General features: G+C 43.7%; 1 protein-coding gene across 9 annotated transcripts in view; it reads left to right on the top strand.

Annotated features, from left to right (window-relative positions):
* The first annotated feature begins 6,400 nt into the window (after positions 1 to 6,400).
* The window catches only part of FOXP1 (forkhead box P1), a 613,036-nt gene continuing 603,200 nt past the window's right edge, over positions 6,401 to 16,236 (top strand). For 5 of the 9 annotated variants that reach the window (XM_065933291.1, XM_065933292.1, XM_065933290.1 and 2 more), the window contains exons 1-2: positions 6,401 to 6,834; positions 8,720 to 8,864. The gene's annotated coding sequence lies outside the window, so the exon portion shown is untranslated. The remainder of the gene's footprint in view (positions 6,835 to 8,719; positions 8,865 to 16,236) is intronic. The other 4 variants (XR_010662980.1, XM_065933287.1, XM_065933286.1 and 1 more) reach the window with 1 other exon arrangement.

A 16,236-nucleotide genomic window follows, 5' to 3' on the forward strand; every position in this document is an offset into this window, starting at 1 on the left:
ATTCTTACCTTGGAGAATCCCCTTGGGCAGAGGAGCCTGGCGGGCTACAGTCCACGGGGCCGCAGAGTCGGACATGACTGAGCACACCTCTCTGGTTCCTGAAGATGGGTAGACCTGCTTCATTTTCCTTCTCATACAAATAGAGTCTGTCTCTAGTCTTACAGAACAATGCCCTTTGTAACACCGAGCTGGCACTTGTGGATTCTAAATATAAGCCAAGACACTTCTCAGAGATTATAATCAGAATTTTGCTTTACGTATGAAATCTTATTTTGAATTCAGGTACACAATTACTCAGAGACTTAATTATACTGCCTTAGGATAGTATAAAAACAACAGTTTTAATTTTGTGTGTGTGTGTGTGTGTAGGGGGGAGGTTTACAAAAGTAACCTGTTATTAGGAATAGAAGGTGACTATAGTCTGAGAACTTCACAGATACAAATTAACTATCAGCTGTGAGATTTGTCTATGATTCCTTCATGTTTATTCAGAAGTAAACATACTTGCATAGGGTCCCCCCTCCTCTCACTGTAGTTAATGTAAATCTAGTGATGCTTGCATGTATCTTTAAAAATTGTAGGCAAGTGGAAAGAGAATCCAACCAGGATGGCTCATGGGCCACTGGAGGTGTGGCCCCCTCAGTGCTTTGGAAAATATTCTGGGTTTTGAACAGCAACACCTGTAATTATGGAGGCGTCATCCTTTCCATAAAAAAGAAAACAAAACCAAGACAGCAAAGCCCTTCTACTAACGAGATGTAGTCATAGCATGTGTTCAGCCTTCCCAAAACCTGTCTGGCATTTGTTTCTGGCCTGGTGGAGAATATCTTCCATCTTTCTCTGAGCACTTATAAAACAATACAAAGGTAAACAATTGGAGGGCAATTAGCAGTCTCTTTGGGGTAACAGAAGAGAGAAGTCATCCTGCTATTAATGTCAGAGGAGTTAATCATGGTTTACATAGGTGATTTACTGGCTTAACTTTGCAAGTGGTTGAAACACAAGAACCCAACAAAGTTTACAAAAGATGCTAGCTTGGAGAACCAGGTTTGGCGGACAGCTTACAGAACTATCTGTCAAGCAGTTGAAGGTGTTAAAGTTGTTGAGATGGTGCCTGTTTTGTAAGAGGTCATGTGCAGTGCAGATTTGTGTTTCTCAAACTTTAGTGTGAGATGTACCTGGCCAGCTTTGTTAACATGCAGATGTTGGTTCAGTAGGTCTAGGGACTGGGCTGTGATTCTGCCTTCTTAAAAACAAAAACATTTATGTACTTATTTGGCTGCACCAGGTCTTAGTTGCAGCATGGGGATCTTCAGCTGTGACATGTGGCATGTAGTTCCCTGACCGGGGGTTGAACCTGGGTCCCCTGCATTGGGAGCATGGAGTCTTAGCTGCTGGACCACCAGGGAAGTCCCTAATTCTGCCTTTTCAACACATTGCCAGGTGCATTGCCCATGCTGCAGGCCAGCACATCTCATTTTGCATAGCAAGGCTGTAGATTGTTCTTGTACCTGTGGCAGGTAGGATCAAGCTGCTCATACTCCCTTTAAGAATCTCCAGATTATCAACATGTTGCACTCTGAATGTTCACGGCTTAAGGGATCAGAACAGCTTTTTGGAGTGGAGGTACTTGGCCAAATACTTCATTGTGCATATCAACAACTTCTTTTACAAGCACCAATTTAAAAAAATAAAAATATTTACAGGCCATGTTTATTTACATTTATTGAACTATACCCTTGAAAGAAAACAGGAAATGCAATCTCTGTATCTAAAGCCCCTCTCTGTGATTAAAACCTCAGAAAATGCACTATTGTCTCTAGTTTGAATGCTGAGCCTCTTAACAAGTTTTGGCATTGGGGAAGCCCCTTTGAAAGCTGGGATCTTTTACCATTGCTTGACTAGCTTTTCAAGCCATTCAGTTATCAAATGTGGTTTGTTTCAGAATGTCTGATCGTGTTGCATAAAGGGGTCCCTCAGTATCTGAGGAGACTGGTTCCAGGACCTTGCTCAGATACCCAAGTAGGTGGAGGCTCAAGTCCCTTGCAGTACATCCTCCCTAGGGGCTGGTTCTGCATTCCCAGATTCAACCGGCAGCACCCACTAACTCGTGGGTTGAATAGGTGGATACAGAACCAGTGGGTACTGAGTGCCAACCGTACTTTATTTTTAAACTTTTTTTTGGTTCCAAATACTTCCCGTACTTTAAAAACCGTACTTTAAAAACGGAGATCCTCTGTTGGTTTTTGGTATGGACACAGAGCCACATCACAACACAGAGAACACACTTCTTTTGCCACTTGCTGTGAAACATGTGATTTTCATTAGCCATTTTTCTCTTCTTGGAAGGAAACTTAGGAGTAGAAGCCTTCATTTAGAGTATTCTGAGCACTTTTACTAACCTTTCCCCTTTCCCCATGTCCCTTTTCTCGTCCCTTTCTCCCCTTCCCTTCTTTTTTCACGGTGTTTACCGGTACCTGGATGTCTGCCACACCTTGGGTAGGGGAGAGGGAGAAGGTAAGCGGGGGATCTTGATTTTGACTCTCTGGCCTCAGTTGCTGTCCTGTTTATAAATGGCTATGTGAGTTGGCTATTTGTGAGAAGGTTAAATGATTTCCAAGGAGGGGTGGCACATCTCTTTGGTAAAGTGAAGAGTATGAGATGGGAATACAAGAGGAGCCAGGACATCTGGATTCTAATCCCTGTTTAGCCACTCACCAATTATTTGGCCTTGGAGGGCAATATCACCTCCCTGGGTTTCAGCTTGCTAATCTGTAATTTGATATACATACTTGGTTATGCCTACTTCTCAGAGTGTAGGAGTCTTATCACTGGGATGGCATTAGATAACATTGAATCACATATTGAGAACTATACTTCTTTGGCAGTCACTTTCAATTCTTTCTGGTTGTTCAAACAACATCAACAGCAACAAAAAGAAAACTATTCTCTGTTGACACTCATTAACATTTTCCAGGACTTGTCACTTTTCTGTTTAAATTTTTTTTAATTTTAGTTTTTTTGACCTCTTTTTCTTTCTAACAAAGAAAAATCAGTGAATTTGTCTTTACTGTGATTGTTTTTAATTTATGGAGACTGGGAAATATGATTTCCCACTTAATGTAGTAATAGAAAAATAAAAGTTGGTTGCTTTACAGAAAAATATTTAGTATAGTTATAATAACTGTACTTCAGCGAGTGCAGTATGTTAGTTATTCAAGAACTATTATGTAGATATGGTGAAAATTAGGAAGATGGTGAGTGTAGTTAAAGAAACACTGAATTAGGTGATTTTAAAGTTTCTGTTTAATCCTAAACTTAAAAGAGATTCAGGTATCTCATTAACTGGTTGATGTCCACACAAGTTTCTGTTCCCTAAAAATGTGCATATATTCATTGACACAGTATTTGCAGAACAAAGTTGGTGTTACATATAATGAACAGTATGTGACAAGGCACTCAAATGTTCTGATGCCGTTGGGGAAATTTTGGCCGCAATTAACTATAGTTTGCTGATTTGGAATTTACAATTTTTTCCTATTACTTAAAATATAACAAAATGGGGACAAGCACCTTTGCCTTAGTATAATTAAAAATGAAATTATGTCAGGAACATCTGTTTTAAAAAGGAATTTCTATTTGTTTTACCACCAAAAGGTGGCGTCCTACCCCCATGCCCTTTATTTAAAAACCCTTCTTGCTTTAATTTAACAAAAAGAAACTTCTAGTTGATTACTGATAAAGAAATTAAAATGTGCTCCTTATGAATGTAACGTGACAGTGTTGAAAATGAACTATATGTTAAACTGCAGTTAAGTTTCCCTCTAATGTAAGCCAAATGGGCATGGAAGTCTTTAATACGGCAGCACATTAGACAGTATTATTACAAAATTGAGTACAATATATCATGGGATTTACAGCCAGGATTTCCTTTTGTCTGCAAAACTTGTTGCCAGCCTGATTTTGGCCCCCACTTTCAAGCGAATGTAAGAAACTTAAAATGGAGAATAAGATCAGTTGCAACCTAAACATCTTCTTTAGTATGGCAGTGCTAATAATTTTTTTGAAAAAAACTCATTATCTGACCTGAAAACAAGATCAGAGCATGAACTGTTCTTTAGAGATGAGGGATAAATTGGTCACATTGAGATAAATTGCTATTCCCCTGAGTTATAATTTTGCAACCCAACATATACCATAACATGTTATATCTGGCATAAACACTGTAGAAATGAAAAACATCATCACACCCCCAGCCAACAACCCTCCATAGACTGGCTACTGTGTAGACTTCCACTTACTTCCATGTGAACTCAGCATATGGAATTTCCAGTGATGGTAATGGGTGGTAAAGAGTTCTTCATAGTGTTAACTGAGAAGACAAAGCTTTTATTTAATTGTCTAGTTCATGGTAAGGATTCAGTAAATATTCGATATTGTTACTGATAGATGTAGACTGTGAGCTCCTCAAGGGCAGAAATTTTATTTATTTTTGCGTCCCTCGGTGCCTACTATATGGTCTAGAACATAGTAGGTGTGCCATGTCTTAATGTCTTGAGTCAGAGAACACAACTCTAGCCTCTAGGAAGCTAGGAAGTGCTGTAGGAACTCAAACACATTTTCTTTATCTCAATTCTAGTCTAAAGATCTGATGGATGGTTTTGCCTGGATAGCCTAGAATCTTACACAGCATGCATTCAACAAGAATTCTGCTGTGTTGTAATTACCTTAGCGTGGTCTCCCTGTCTCTGGCTTTATTCTGTTGCATGAGTGAATGCTTTTTTTTTTTACTTGCAAAACAGATACAATTTTAAAATGGTAGTCTTATGCTGTTATTGAAATTGAGATTTAGAATTCTTCAGTAAATGAATGTTTAAAAATATCTGCATAAAGACAGTATCCAAAAAATTGATAATAACTCTTTTTCAGAATATTGGTTATGTACAACTGTGCCAGGCTAAAGACCAGAGGGATAGTACTTATGCTCCCCACCAGGTCTTCCCCCCTTCTCCATTGTCTCCTCACCTCCCAAGTACTTTGTAGGAATCCACAGGACGGCTGTCAATATATTCTCATAAAGAGTTATCCTGCTATACCACCCAACCAGTAGCTGAAAATGCTGGTATGTTAGCAGCATCTGGGGTTAAGAGTCTGAAAAAATTATTTCTGTTAAAAACAATAACAAACCATACAGCCATGTATCTTTCCAAGTCACAGTGTGGAAACAGAAAGTTATCTTCCTTCTCTATTTGCATTGATGATAGTGAAAGAAATGCTTGTGTCTTTTGTTTTGTACATGTATATTTCAAAATATTTAACCCAGGCTCCTAATTTACTCCTTCAAATTTCTAAATCCCACCAAACTTCAAAGCAACAAAAAGAAAAAGAGTCTCACCTTTTCAAAGAATTGGACAAAGCTTTTTACATGTGACTGATCTCTGGGAGAGAAGGTAATTTGTGTTAAACAACTGATTGACATTCTAGCCCCCTGGGCGTTTTCCTAAGAGAAACCGTGGCAAGAACACAGCTCCCAACGCAGCCACTTTCGCCTGAAGTGGCTCTAACTACACATTCCTGCAGTGACTCTGACAAGGAAGGACCGGGAAGCGTCCCACATTACACTCTCCTGCTTCAGAAATACAGGGGGAAAACCCCTCGCTGGCTGGGTTCGCTTTCTTGCAAACAGGGGTTTGTCCTTCTGCTGAACTTTCACCTTCCGAACTCGCCTTCTTTCATTGGACAAAGTACAGAAAGAAAGAGGAGAGACCGAGGGAGGACGGGAGAGGAGAAAGGGGGTGGAAAACACCACCTCCCCCTCCTTCAACTGTCACTGATGGCAAAACACTTTCACTTTTAACTGGAGGAAACTCACATCCCTGTCTATCCTCTCCTCTTCCTTCTGTATTTTTAGCTCAGAAACCAAGCAAATAGCCATCGCGTTACCATCTTCGTCCCTAGTTGCTAACACTCTTCCTCTCGTTTTCCCCCCCAGTGTCTGAATGGGCCCCCCTTTCCCCCTCTTCTGAGGAATCCCCCTCCCCCATGCCCCTTGTTTTCCAGGTCTTTCTTGCCTGATTCCTCTTTTGCCAGGGACTGCTCTGGCTTGGCCCTCCTCTCTCGGGTCTGCAGGCTCTGCCTCCCTCTCCCCCATCCAGCCTGGACGCCCCTCACTCCCACCTCCCTGTTCCCTTTGCCCCCAATTCCCACCTCCCCCAGGCCTGCTTTGGCAACTGCGATTTTTTTTTTTTTTTTTTTTTGCTGCAAGCCTTGTTGTTTACCCAGCAGGTGGATGTGACGTCAGGGACGCACAACAGCAAAAAATAACAACATCTCCCTCCGCGACGTGTTGGCCTCGCGCGCGCCTTATTTATTTATTTGTTCCGGGGGTGGGGGCGGGCACCAGCGCCTAAGTGGCTTGGGGAAGGAGGGTGAGCAGGCTCAAGCCCGGGGGTGGTTTGTGGGCGCGTGAGGTGGAGAAGGGGCCCAGGCTGGATGCCAGGGGTGGGAGCAGGCTGGGGAAAGCCCCCGGCCCGACGCCGTCCGCGCCTCTGCGGCCGCCGCCGCCACTGGCGCTAGCTGGGCTCGGGGAAGCTAGTCCGGAGCGGAGGAATCTATTGTTATTTATTGTGTGGCGGTTTCATGCTGTACTCGCGCGGCCCGGCCCTCGCCCGGGAGTGCGTGTGTGTGCGTGTGTGTGTGTGTATATGTGCGCGCGCGCGCGCGTGTGTGACCAAGTGAGTGTGTTTGCGGGGCTGGGCGCGCGGGCGGGAGTGGGCGCGCTCGGGGAAAGGCCCGAAAACACCTTAGTTTGCACCGAGAGACCATTTGCAGCGGGTGAGTTTGTATTTTTCCATTTCTGCTCCACTTTTTCCCAAGCCGCCTCCTGCCTTGTCTCCGACCACTTTAAACAACAACAACAACAACCAAAAAAAAAAAAAAAAGAAAGAAAAGAAAAAGAAAAAAAAAAAAGAAAAAAAATCTACTTTTCATCTCCCGGCTCCACGTGCATCTCCCCCAGCCCTCCCCAGAGGCAGCCTCTCTCTTCCCAGGGTCAGGGCCAGGCTCTGGGGTGGGTGGGGGCTGCGAGTCGCCTCGGGGGTGGAGGGGTTTCCTGGGGCACTGCTCTCGGGTGTATTTCCATAAGTCAAATGGGGGGTGGGGTGGCGAAGGCAGCAGCGAGGAGGCAATCTCGCCTTCCCCTTGGCCCCTTCACGCGTTGTTCTGCAGTCGCTGTGGGGAGAGAAATCGATAAGCCCAGGCGGCCTGGCGTAACTTTGGTGACCGTTGTTGGGGTGCCTGCCGAGTAGCTGCCGGCGGGGCGCAGGGCCTGGGGTCAGGTCCACGGCGGGAGGGGGGCGCGCTGCTGGGTGCTTCTTGAGCCCAAAGTTTGGACTTGGAGCAAACTTTTCCCCTTCGCTCAACTGCTAGTGTTTTCCCCTCCGTGCCCTGGGGCTGCTCCGTGGGCCTCAGCGGAATGACTGGGGACGTCCGCGCCCTAGGCCCCGCGGCTGGGGACGTCTCTAGTGCTACGCACGCCATGTCCCGACCTCGATGGCGGGGGCACTCCTCTGTCGCACCCCGGAGCCCAGAAAACTCAAACACATACCCGCGCACCTTCAGCTAGACACGTACCCCTCACGCGCTCGGCCCGGCGAACTCAGCCTCCCTGCCAGGGATCCGCGACTGCCGTGGCCAGCTCCGCGAGTGAGAGTGGGAGCAGGGTGCGGTGCGGGTAGTCGCCGCGCGCGGATTCCTCCCCACTCCATCACATGCACTTTCTGGGTGTACTCCCCTCTTAAGAATGGGGGTGGAGGGGATTTCCCAAGCCTCGATTTGTCCTGAGACGTGCGCGCGAGTTGCCGCGTCCCTTCGGCAGTGTCCCGGCAGCCGATGGCTTTCTGTTCCTCGTCTGCGCGCCGCCTTCTTCCCGAGCTCCCGGCGCTCCATTCGTGCCCCGCAAAGAGGATTCAGCTGAGCCAGCCCGCGAGCCAGGCGGCCGTGCGCCTCGGGTGGGGACCGAGGTGGCGGTGCCGGGAGCCGAGGGCTTTGCCAGTTGCCGCGGGGTCGCGGTCATTCACTGCCTCCGCCTCCCCTCGCCCCCGCCTTCCGCCCCCTCCTTCCCAGACGCTGCTGCGCTTGGAAACTTTGATTCCTTCTCGTTTTTGGCCCCAGGCTAGTCCCCCTCCCCACCTGTTGTGAGTTCCACCTTGGTCCCTGGAGACTGGCGGTGACACACGCGGGCGCAAGGGAGCTTCGCGCCCAGAAACAAAGTCTCATGCCCTCCCCCCCACAAGTGTTTGCTAAGAAATCGCTGCCTGCAACCCCCCCCCCCCATCGCCCCCCACTGCCGCGCAGCTCCCGCCCCCTGTTAGAATAAGGACTAAATAAACAGTTGTAACTCCAAACCTTGCGACTGCGATCTTATCCCGATCCCACCCCTCCCCCTTTCCTCCCCCCTCCTTTTTTGTTGTTGCAACTTTGTAAGATCCCGGGTAAGGTGCTGAGACTTTGGCTCCGTCCGATTCCCTGTCTCGGGATCCTTGCAGGAATCCCTGAGCCACATCCTCTCTTCCCTCCACGCGCGCTTGTGGGTCCTTCGGCCCGACGCCCTCTCAGCCTTGGCCCCCCAGCTTACTCATCTATCCCGCCCCACTCCATTTCCCCCAACCTGCACCGAGAAGACTTGCTGACGGTCACCCCGGTTTCTTGTCGACCGCAGAACCCGAAAGTTTGCAAGAGGAAGAGAGCGTGTGGCGAGCAAGCGGGCCAGGGGCAGCGGCAGCGGCGCCGGGGACCATGGTGCTGCCGGCGCCTCCTCCGCGGGCGTGAAGGCGGCGCTCCCACTCCCTCCCGAGTCTCCGCGGGTAAGTCGAGGCGGCTGCGGCCGCGGGCGGGTGCGCAGGGTCTAGGGACACCCTAGAGCTTTGGGTTGCGCCCGGGGGTTCTCTGTGCCCAAAGCTTCAGCATGGGCGGCGCGAGCGCAGCGATCTGGCGGCGGAGCCAGGAATGCGCCTGTCCTCAAGCCGGTAGGTGCTTCGAAATATTGGACTTTCTCCTTTTTCCCCCTTTTCTTTCCAAAATCCGAAATCTAGAGATCAAAGTTTAGCGTGGAGTATAAAGTGCTCTGATAAAATATGATGACATCCCTCGCTCCCCTTCTCACCCTTCTCCCGCCCCCCCCCCCTTTTTTAACTATTAATTATTTCCAAGTCATTGTGTCCAAATACCCTTGCCGGGCTGATTACAAAGTGTATTGATTTAGTCTAGGCTCATCCTACGCGTTCGTTTTAATTCCTTTTCTTTTGCTCAACCAGAAAACCCGAAATGAAACTTATTTGTCCCTCTGTGCACCCCCTGCCCCCTGCCTTCGAGGCTTGGACAGAATAATGAAATTAATATAAACATTTCATTTGGTTGCATTTGAGCTTTTCCAGCCCACTTAGGAGGGGCTGGTGTTGCTCTCATGTCTGGTCACAGGTATTTTCCAAGTTTGGATTTCCCTTTTTGTTACTGTTCTGTAGACTGGAATGTTGGAGGGCCGTTCTGTATTCCCTCTGAAAGGAGACTATACATTGAAACTGTCTACACTTTACCTTTAGTTGTCGTAGGCTTCAGGATTTAGGGCTTGCACAATAGCTGAATTGAAAAAACCTAAGGGATAGTTAAGAGATTTTTCTCCTGCTGAAAATATATTGAAGAATATCTCCAGTTTTTCACCTTACATGTCCCTTCCCCTTGTATTTTCCACAGTGAGAATCAATTTAGGGAAATAGCTTAACTAGAATTTGAAGAGAAATGGTAAGAGTTCTGGTATTTTCTACCAAGGGTTATCCTGTATAACAGAGACACAGAAGTTCCTGTTATTTTCGGTTCCAGAGACAAATGTATCAAATCTTTTGAGAATTCCACTAGAGTTTTGATTCTGTTAAGTGAAAAATACCCATCTCTTTGAGGCCAGGAAATTAAAATTGGGCTCACAGTTTCAGAGGTTGGGAATGAGTCCTTTCTGTCTCTGACTTTCCTGCTTGAAACGTCATATAATTAAAGAGTATTAAAAATATAAAAAGGAACTCAATCAGTTACCATTAAAAGGTGTTAGCTAAAATCTCACTGCAAGGAGGGGGGGATGTTTAACATCTTGTCACTAGCTGCATCCCTGCCCCCTTTCCCCGCACCCTCCTTAGACTTTGGATTAGTCATTGTATGAGAGAGGGAGAGAGGGGGGAAAAAAATCAGTTTTTTTTTTTTTTTTTGAAAAAGTAAAGTAAACAGCCTCCAACTGCTGAACCTTGACAACCCAAATTAAGGAAGCAGGAGAGATCAAACAGAACTGCTGCTGGGTGGTTGTCAGGAGCTCTACACGAAGAACCCTGGACTATTCGATCTAGCAGCAAAGCTGTATATTGACTAATGCAGAAATGGACTATTGCAAATGCTGATCTTTGTTGTCCAAGCACAGCCTCGCTTGGAAGGAAATATTCAACCGCTCTCCAGGCAGGATCTGAGTTCCTTACAGATGCTGAGTAGCTAAACAAGTTATTATTTTTATAATGCATTCTTATTTATGAACAAAACATACCCAAAAGGGCATTAAAAGGCTATTAAGTCTTCCAGAGGCAGTCTTGCTACCCAGAACTGTGCAGTGGAATTCTTTTTTACCAACATTAGACTCCTACACTAGAGTTAGATAACATTTTCTCACATCAAGTTTAGAAGATCTGCCTTGTCAGGGAAGCCAAGGTTTTGTATGTGAGGGTTTAAATCTGATGTGAAGCTCAGAAAAAAAAAAAAGAAGAAAATCCTGGTGATGAAGTTTTGTGTCAGCCCACTCTTGGAATTTAAAAAGGCGAGAGGGAGCATTCTCCAGATTAGACATAACCTCTTTTTTTAGATTGACATTCAACATGACCACGTTGCTACTTTTATTCAAGTTCTCTGTAACTTGTCCTTGCTTGTTGTCTAGGAAAATTTAACTGCTTTACATTTTTAAAGGGAGTAGTAACAGTAATTACTTTAGCATTTTGTTTTCACAGGTTTATCAAAGTATAATGAAAGAAACATCAACTTTTTAGATTAACAGCCTCAAATTAAGGGGGTTGTGTTGCTGGAGACATCTGAAAGATTTTGTGTTTATATTTAAATCCTGGAGTATAAACTGTGTAACACTTTTTAGGTATAGACTATACCCAAATTAAATATCATTTTAATTAAGTAGAGCAAAGTGGAGTAAAGGACAAATAAACACATAGAGAAGGATAAAAATAATTGTTGTTTAAAGATTGCATTTGTAATGAACAAATGTTGATCACATAGTAAGCACTTTGTGTTTTTTTAAGTCAGAGTTTCATAACCAGAGTGCCCAACATGTTTCAAAGTCTGTAGCTTTTATTGGATATACCTTTTATTGTATCATTAAACAATGTGAGTTAAACATACACATGGATGCTATTAGGCAATTTTCTGCAATATGTAATGTTTTTTGAAAAGCTATAAATATTTTCTAGTTAAATCATTTGTACCAACAATAACAAAAGTTAACTGGGTTAATATTGAGCCTGGGCATGGTTTTCTGTTACTGACTCTTTGCCTGTTTCTCTTAAGACTCTACCCCCAGCCTTGTATATTTGCATTTGTAGGCTCTATTGAAGGCTGTGTCTGTTCTCAGCAGTTGTTTAAATTAACAGAAGAATTGTGATATTTCCTCAACAAATATATTTATACCTCGGCAATGCCAACATAAAGGAAGAGAAAGGAGAATAGAACAGATGTGACAACTTCTTTTGAACCCAGCTTCCTCTTTGCAGCCAAGCTTATTGTGCTGTTGATTTGGTTTCCAGGTTTTACTTAAGATGCAAACTCACTTTTAAAATGTTATCTTGTAAAGAATCTGCATCCCCAAAATGTATGTATGTTCCATTTAGGTATTATAAAGTCTTGATTACTTTTCAGTGGGTATGCCAAGAATATTTACAGGGCCTTGCAAGGGTTCTGTCTTTTAAAAATAATTTTAGGCACCCGTTAATAAAATTTAAATAGATTGCAGGCTGTCAGAAAATAGTATAAATTTTGTTTATGATTCAGTTACTTTAAGGTACTTACATTAAAGAAACTCATTTAACCCCTGACTGAAGAGCATTAAGTGGGGAGGCAAGCCCTCCAAAGAGCTCCCACTGCCCTTTGCTCGCCCGATAATCTTAAATTACTACAATTTAATTGCAACTTCAAGGCACCGGGCATGGGCTGTTTCTCTGAGCCTGAAAAGAGGTTTCCAGAGCAGAGCTAGATTTGCACAGGTGGTATTTTTGTTTTTCGAAGAAATTTTTTCACTTAGGGCTTTTTTCTTTTTCTTTCTTATCCTGTTAGGTGTCATAGTCCCTTTATAGAATTCCTTCATAGTAATGCCATTTTTGCTAAGCCAGCAGTATTGTTTTTTTTATTTTTAAGTATGTTTTTGGACTGAGTGTATATGAAGGTCTCCAGCAAGCAGAGATTTGTTTTCTAAAGAAAGCACCCTTAAGAGAGGCATCTACTGAATAGACAGGTGAACTTTACATGTGAGCCAGCATAGATTTTTACCATTTGTGGGTTTTTTTTTTTTCCTCTTAGTTGATGGTAGTCATCCCACCGGGTGATCAAACACTGAGTTTGTAACTCAGGCCAGCAAGCCAAGTTAAGTTTGCAATTGGGCTGGTGTAATTTTCTAGACAATCTTTCCCATGCCTTGTTGCACTGATCTGTGTCACTTTACCATACGTGTGGTATCCGAGGAGCCGTCTTAAACTGATTTTTAGAAATCTTTCTCTTCCTTGGTGCTTGGCTGAATTAAGGTTAGAGGTGCCGAAAGCTAGAACATCAGCAGGCCATGAGAGGAGACAAATTCCTGAAACAAAGGAAAACCTGGCCAAATATGGGGTGTCTTATGCATGGCACTTAATCCACCCCCCCGCCCCGGACCCACGTAGTTTATTTCAATGTGCATGTGACGACGTAGTTAATGGAAATTAAGCAGATTTGGCTTGTGCTGCCAACCTAAAAATAAATGCTGTAAGGAACGTTTGATTTCAAGAAGTGCTTTGGTTTTGCATCCCATAGATAATGTTCTCGCAGTAATGGCTCTAAGGCTGGTATTCTGGAAAGAGGAAGTACATTGGGGCAAAGTGCATGGCAGCCAGGGAGGACAGTTAGACAGTGTTCTTTGTTTCTTTAATAAGTTATTTTCATTAATTACAGGCAGTTGGTACTGAGGCACTTTTCGGGCCTTGTTTAGGAGTCTGCTCCTGTTCACGAGAAGGTTGTGCCAGAAGCTGCATCCTTTTTCTCGCACTGTTTTACCCAGTCTTGAAAATCTCTTAGCCAGATTAGCTTGAGGATGTCTCTGCAAGACTTGTTTTTCTTTTTGAACTCCCCTGACACCCGTTTTTAATACATGCCCTGCCTTGTGCACAACAGGTGTTTGGTAGTGATTTTTATGGGATTGAAAGTGAGAAAAACATTTCCTACCTAGCCAGCCACTGGGAGAACGGGCTGCCTGGAAGAAAGAATCTGGAACTTGAATAAGCATACATGGGTTTTTCTGTATTACCATCTGCAAGGTCTTTGCTTTTAAAAAAGTGGGGGAGGGGCTCACTTTGGTGCCTCAGTATTTGCCGTTAGGTTGTAGTAATTTAAGATTCCTGGGAGAGTGCAAAGGGCAGTGGAGGCTTTTTAGTGGCTTCATCTTAATGCTTGAAGCTATGGACTCGTGGGGTTAAATAGTTTCTTCAATCAGAGTACTTAAAGTAGCTAAATCATAAACAAAATTTATATTAGATCCTGACAACTAATAATCTATTTAAATTGCATTAAAGTATCCGGTCAGAAATTTAATTAAAGTCAGAAGTAGTGTCAAACCCTGTAAATGTCTTGACAGGTCTACTCAGTTGGAACAGATATCACGAAATATTTACATATGTCTGGTGTGTTCCAGAACATCTCGGCAGGCCCTGTGCAAAGCTAATTGTACTTTGTTTCCAAATGACAATTTTAATAAAATAGATTTTTTTTAAAATAAAGGAGCATAAACATGTACAAAGTTGTGTTCAAATATTCTGTTTACTATTTAGTTATCTCTACTCATGACCCCTCTGTGATGGCTTTGTTTCCTCCTGCTGCTGCTAATTCAGACAAGAAGCTGAAATGGAGGAGTCACTGGTTAGAAAGCTCATGTCATTCTGTTTTTTATTTCGAGAGTTTGGAGATCTCAGAGGTTAGCATGTTAGAAGACAGTTTACGAAGGGGAGAAAAATGGACCTGAACTTGGCATTATTGAATTCCTGTTCATATGAAGTAGGAGACATTCACTTAGGATGGGACAAAGATGTTTTACCAAGTTGTATTTTTGGATGCAGATTTATTTATTAGTGGTAATTCAGGTGGACATTCACAGTTGGCCAGACTCTCTTTGCTTCCAGATTCTCTGGTTTTAGCTGATTTTGTCATCGACTTTATCAGCTAGTACACTGAATAGCAGCTTAAGCATCAACTCAAAAGCAGAATTTCTGAGGTTTCCTCTTCTCCCTCCTGGCTCTGCAGTTGAATCATAATGTGACTTTTCGCGCTCCTGGTTCCCTGTCTGCGAATTAGGGGAGTGTTTAAGGTGTGTTCTTTGAGCTTGGAGACCTGAGGACACTGGGCCTGGGTGTTGTTCTTCAGACTTTTGAAGGTGTTCTTCGTACTCCCAGGAAGTAACCACAGCTCTTGGGGGCACGGAGTGATGTGAATTTGACATGAGCTTTTTCTGTCCCAGAGCCTCTCCCTTGAGCTGGTGGTACCCTGTCAGAGGAGCTGGAGGCTTCTCTCCTGGGGACAGGTGAGCACAAGAGATGGAGGCGGGTGCTCATATATGAGTGGTAGAGGGTTGTTGTTGGTCCAGGTTCAGCATGTTTCAAAGTGAAGTTCCTTGTTCACCTGCTTCCAGACATTGTGTGTGTCTACGCATGTGTATGTGTTAGGGGAGATTTATTAAAATACAAATCCTTCAATCAGAATTTTTGCTGACTGATGTGCAAATGTACATTTTTCACAAACCTCTCCTGGAGTAATTCTGATGCACACTAAACAGAGGCCCATGGACCAAGTAATTTCTGCTCCTAAACACTGTGAAACTGAAATCTTTATCTTCATGTAGATTTTACCAACTAATGTTTTGTTTTTATCTTGAGACCTGCATTCTTTTTAATGTGTTTGGATTTCTATTAAGAATCAAAGCCGGTGGTTTTTAAGTATGCATAAGGATTGGAATCGCAGCAGAGCTGTCATTCCAAACACAGACGTAGTCACAGCGCGCCTGGATGTGCCATATCGGAAGTGGTGCCAGCTTTTGCATTTTTGAAATGCTCCCCGTATGATTCTGATGCCCACCATCGTGGGAGAACTGGATTCCTCAATGATCAGTATTGGAGGAAAGCTTACAACTCTCCTTAAGGGTTTAACTTTACTGTTTGGACTTCAGGAAACTTAAGAAAGGAATATGTGTTCCCTTCTCAGAGTCTAGCACCAAAAGGAACATTAGATACTTAGAGAAATGGAGGCAAAACAAGAGCTTCACAGTTCAGCTGAGTGGTAGGAACAATGTGGAACATCAGTCGTTTTCACTACCAGACATTTCTTTTCAAATTATGCCTTGCTTGCGTCCATGTTTCGAATGGGCGTTATCATGTTGTAGCTACCAATTAGTGTCAGATCGCTTGCTGTAGTTTTTTTCTCTGCGTATTTTGTCTTAATTTAAAAATCTGAACTGTTTACCCACTAGATTAATTCTGCTGGCATAAGTATGTTGATTTCCCTAGGCATCTTGGGAAATTCTCTCATTGTATGTGATAGGGCCTGCAGGAATATTGATGGAAGTAACCTCGCCAAGAGTGCCACACAAATAAAGCAAGCAGAATCCTAAGACGAATGCATCCTCCAAGATTATGAGATAAAGGAAGATAAAATGCTAAGGAGGCTTGTTTAAATATTCAGGGCTTCAGCTAAAGATCTCTCCAGTAAGATCAAAAGAGTTATTCAAATAAAAGTTGTATAGAGATTTTTCATCTGTATTAGTAATGTGCCTTTTGAAGTTACCCAGCAATAAAGTGTTGTTCCAAAATGCCCTCACCTAAAAAAAAATTCCATTTGACTTTGGGTGTGGCTTGATTTTAATAGATACAAAAAAGTTGGCAATTGTTTTTATGTTTAGAACTTCACAGTTGCTTT

The sequence above is a fragment of the Muntiacus reevesi genome, chromosome 4 (genome assembly GCF_963930625.1).
Source record: "Muntiacus reevesi chromosome 4, mMunRee1.1, whole genome shotgun sequence".
Taxonomy (NCBI): domain Eukaryota; kingdom Metazoa; phylum Chordata; class Mammalia; order Artiodactyla; family Cervidae; genus Muntiacus; species Muntiacus reevesi.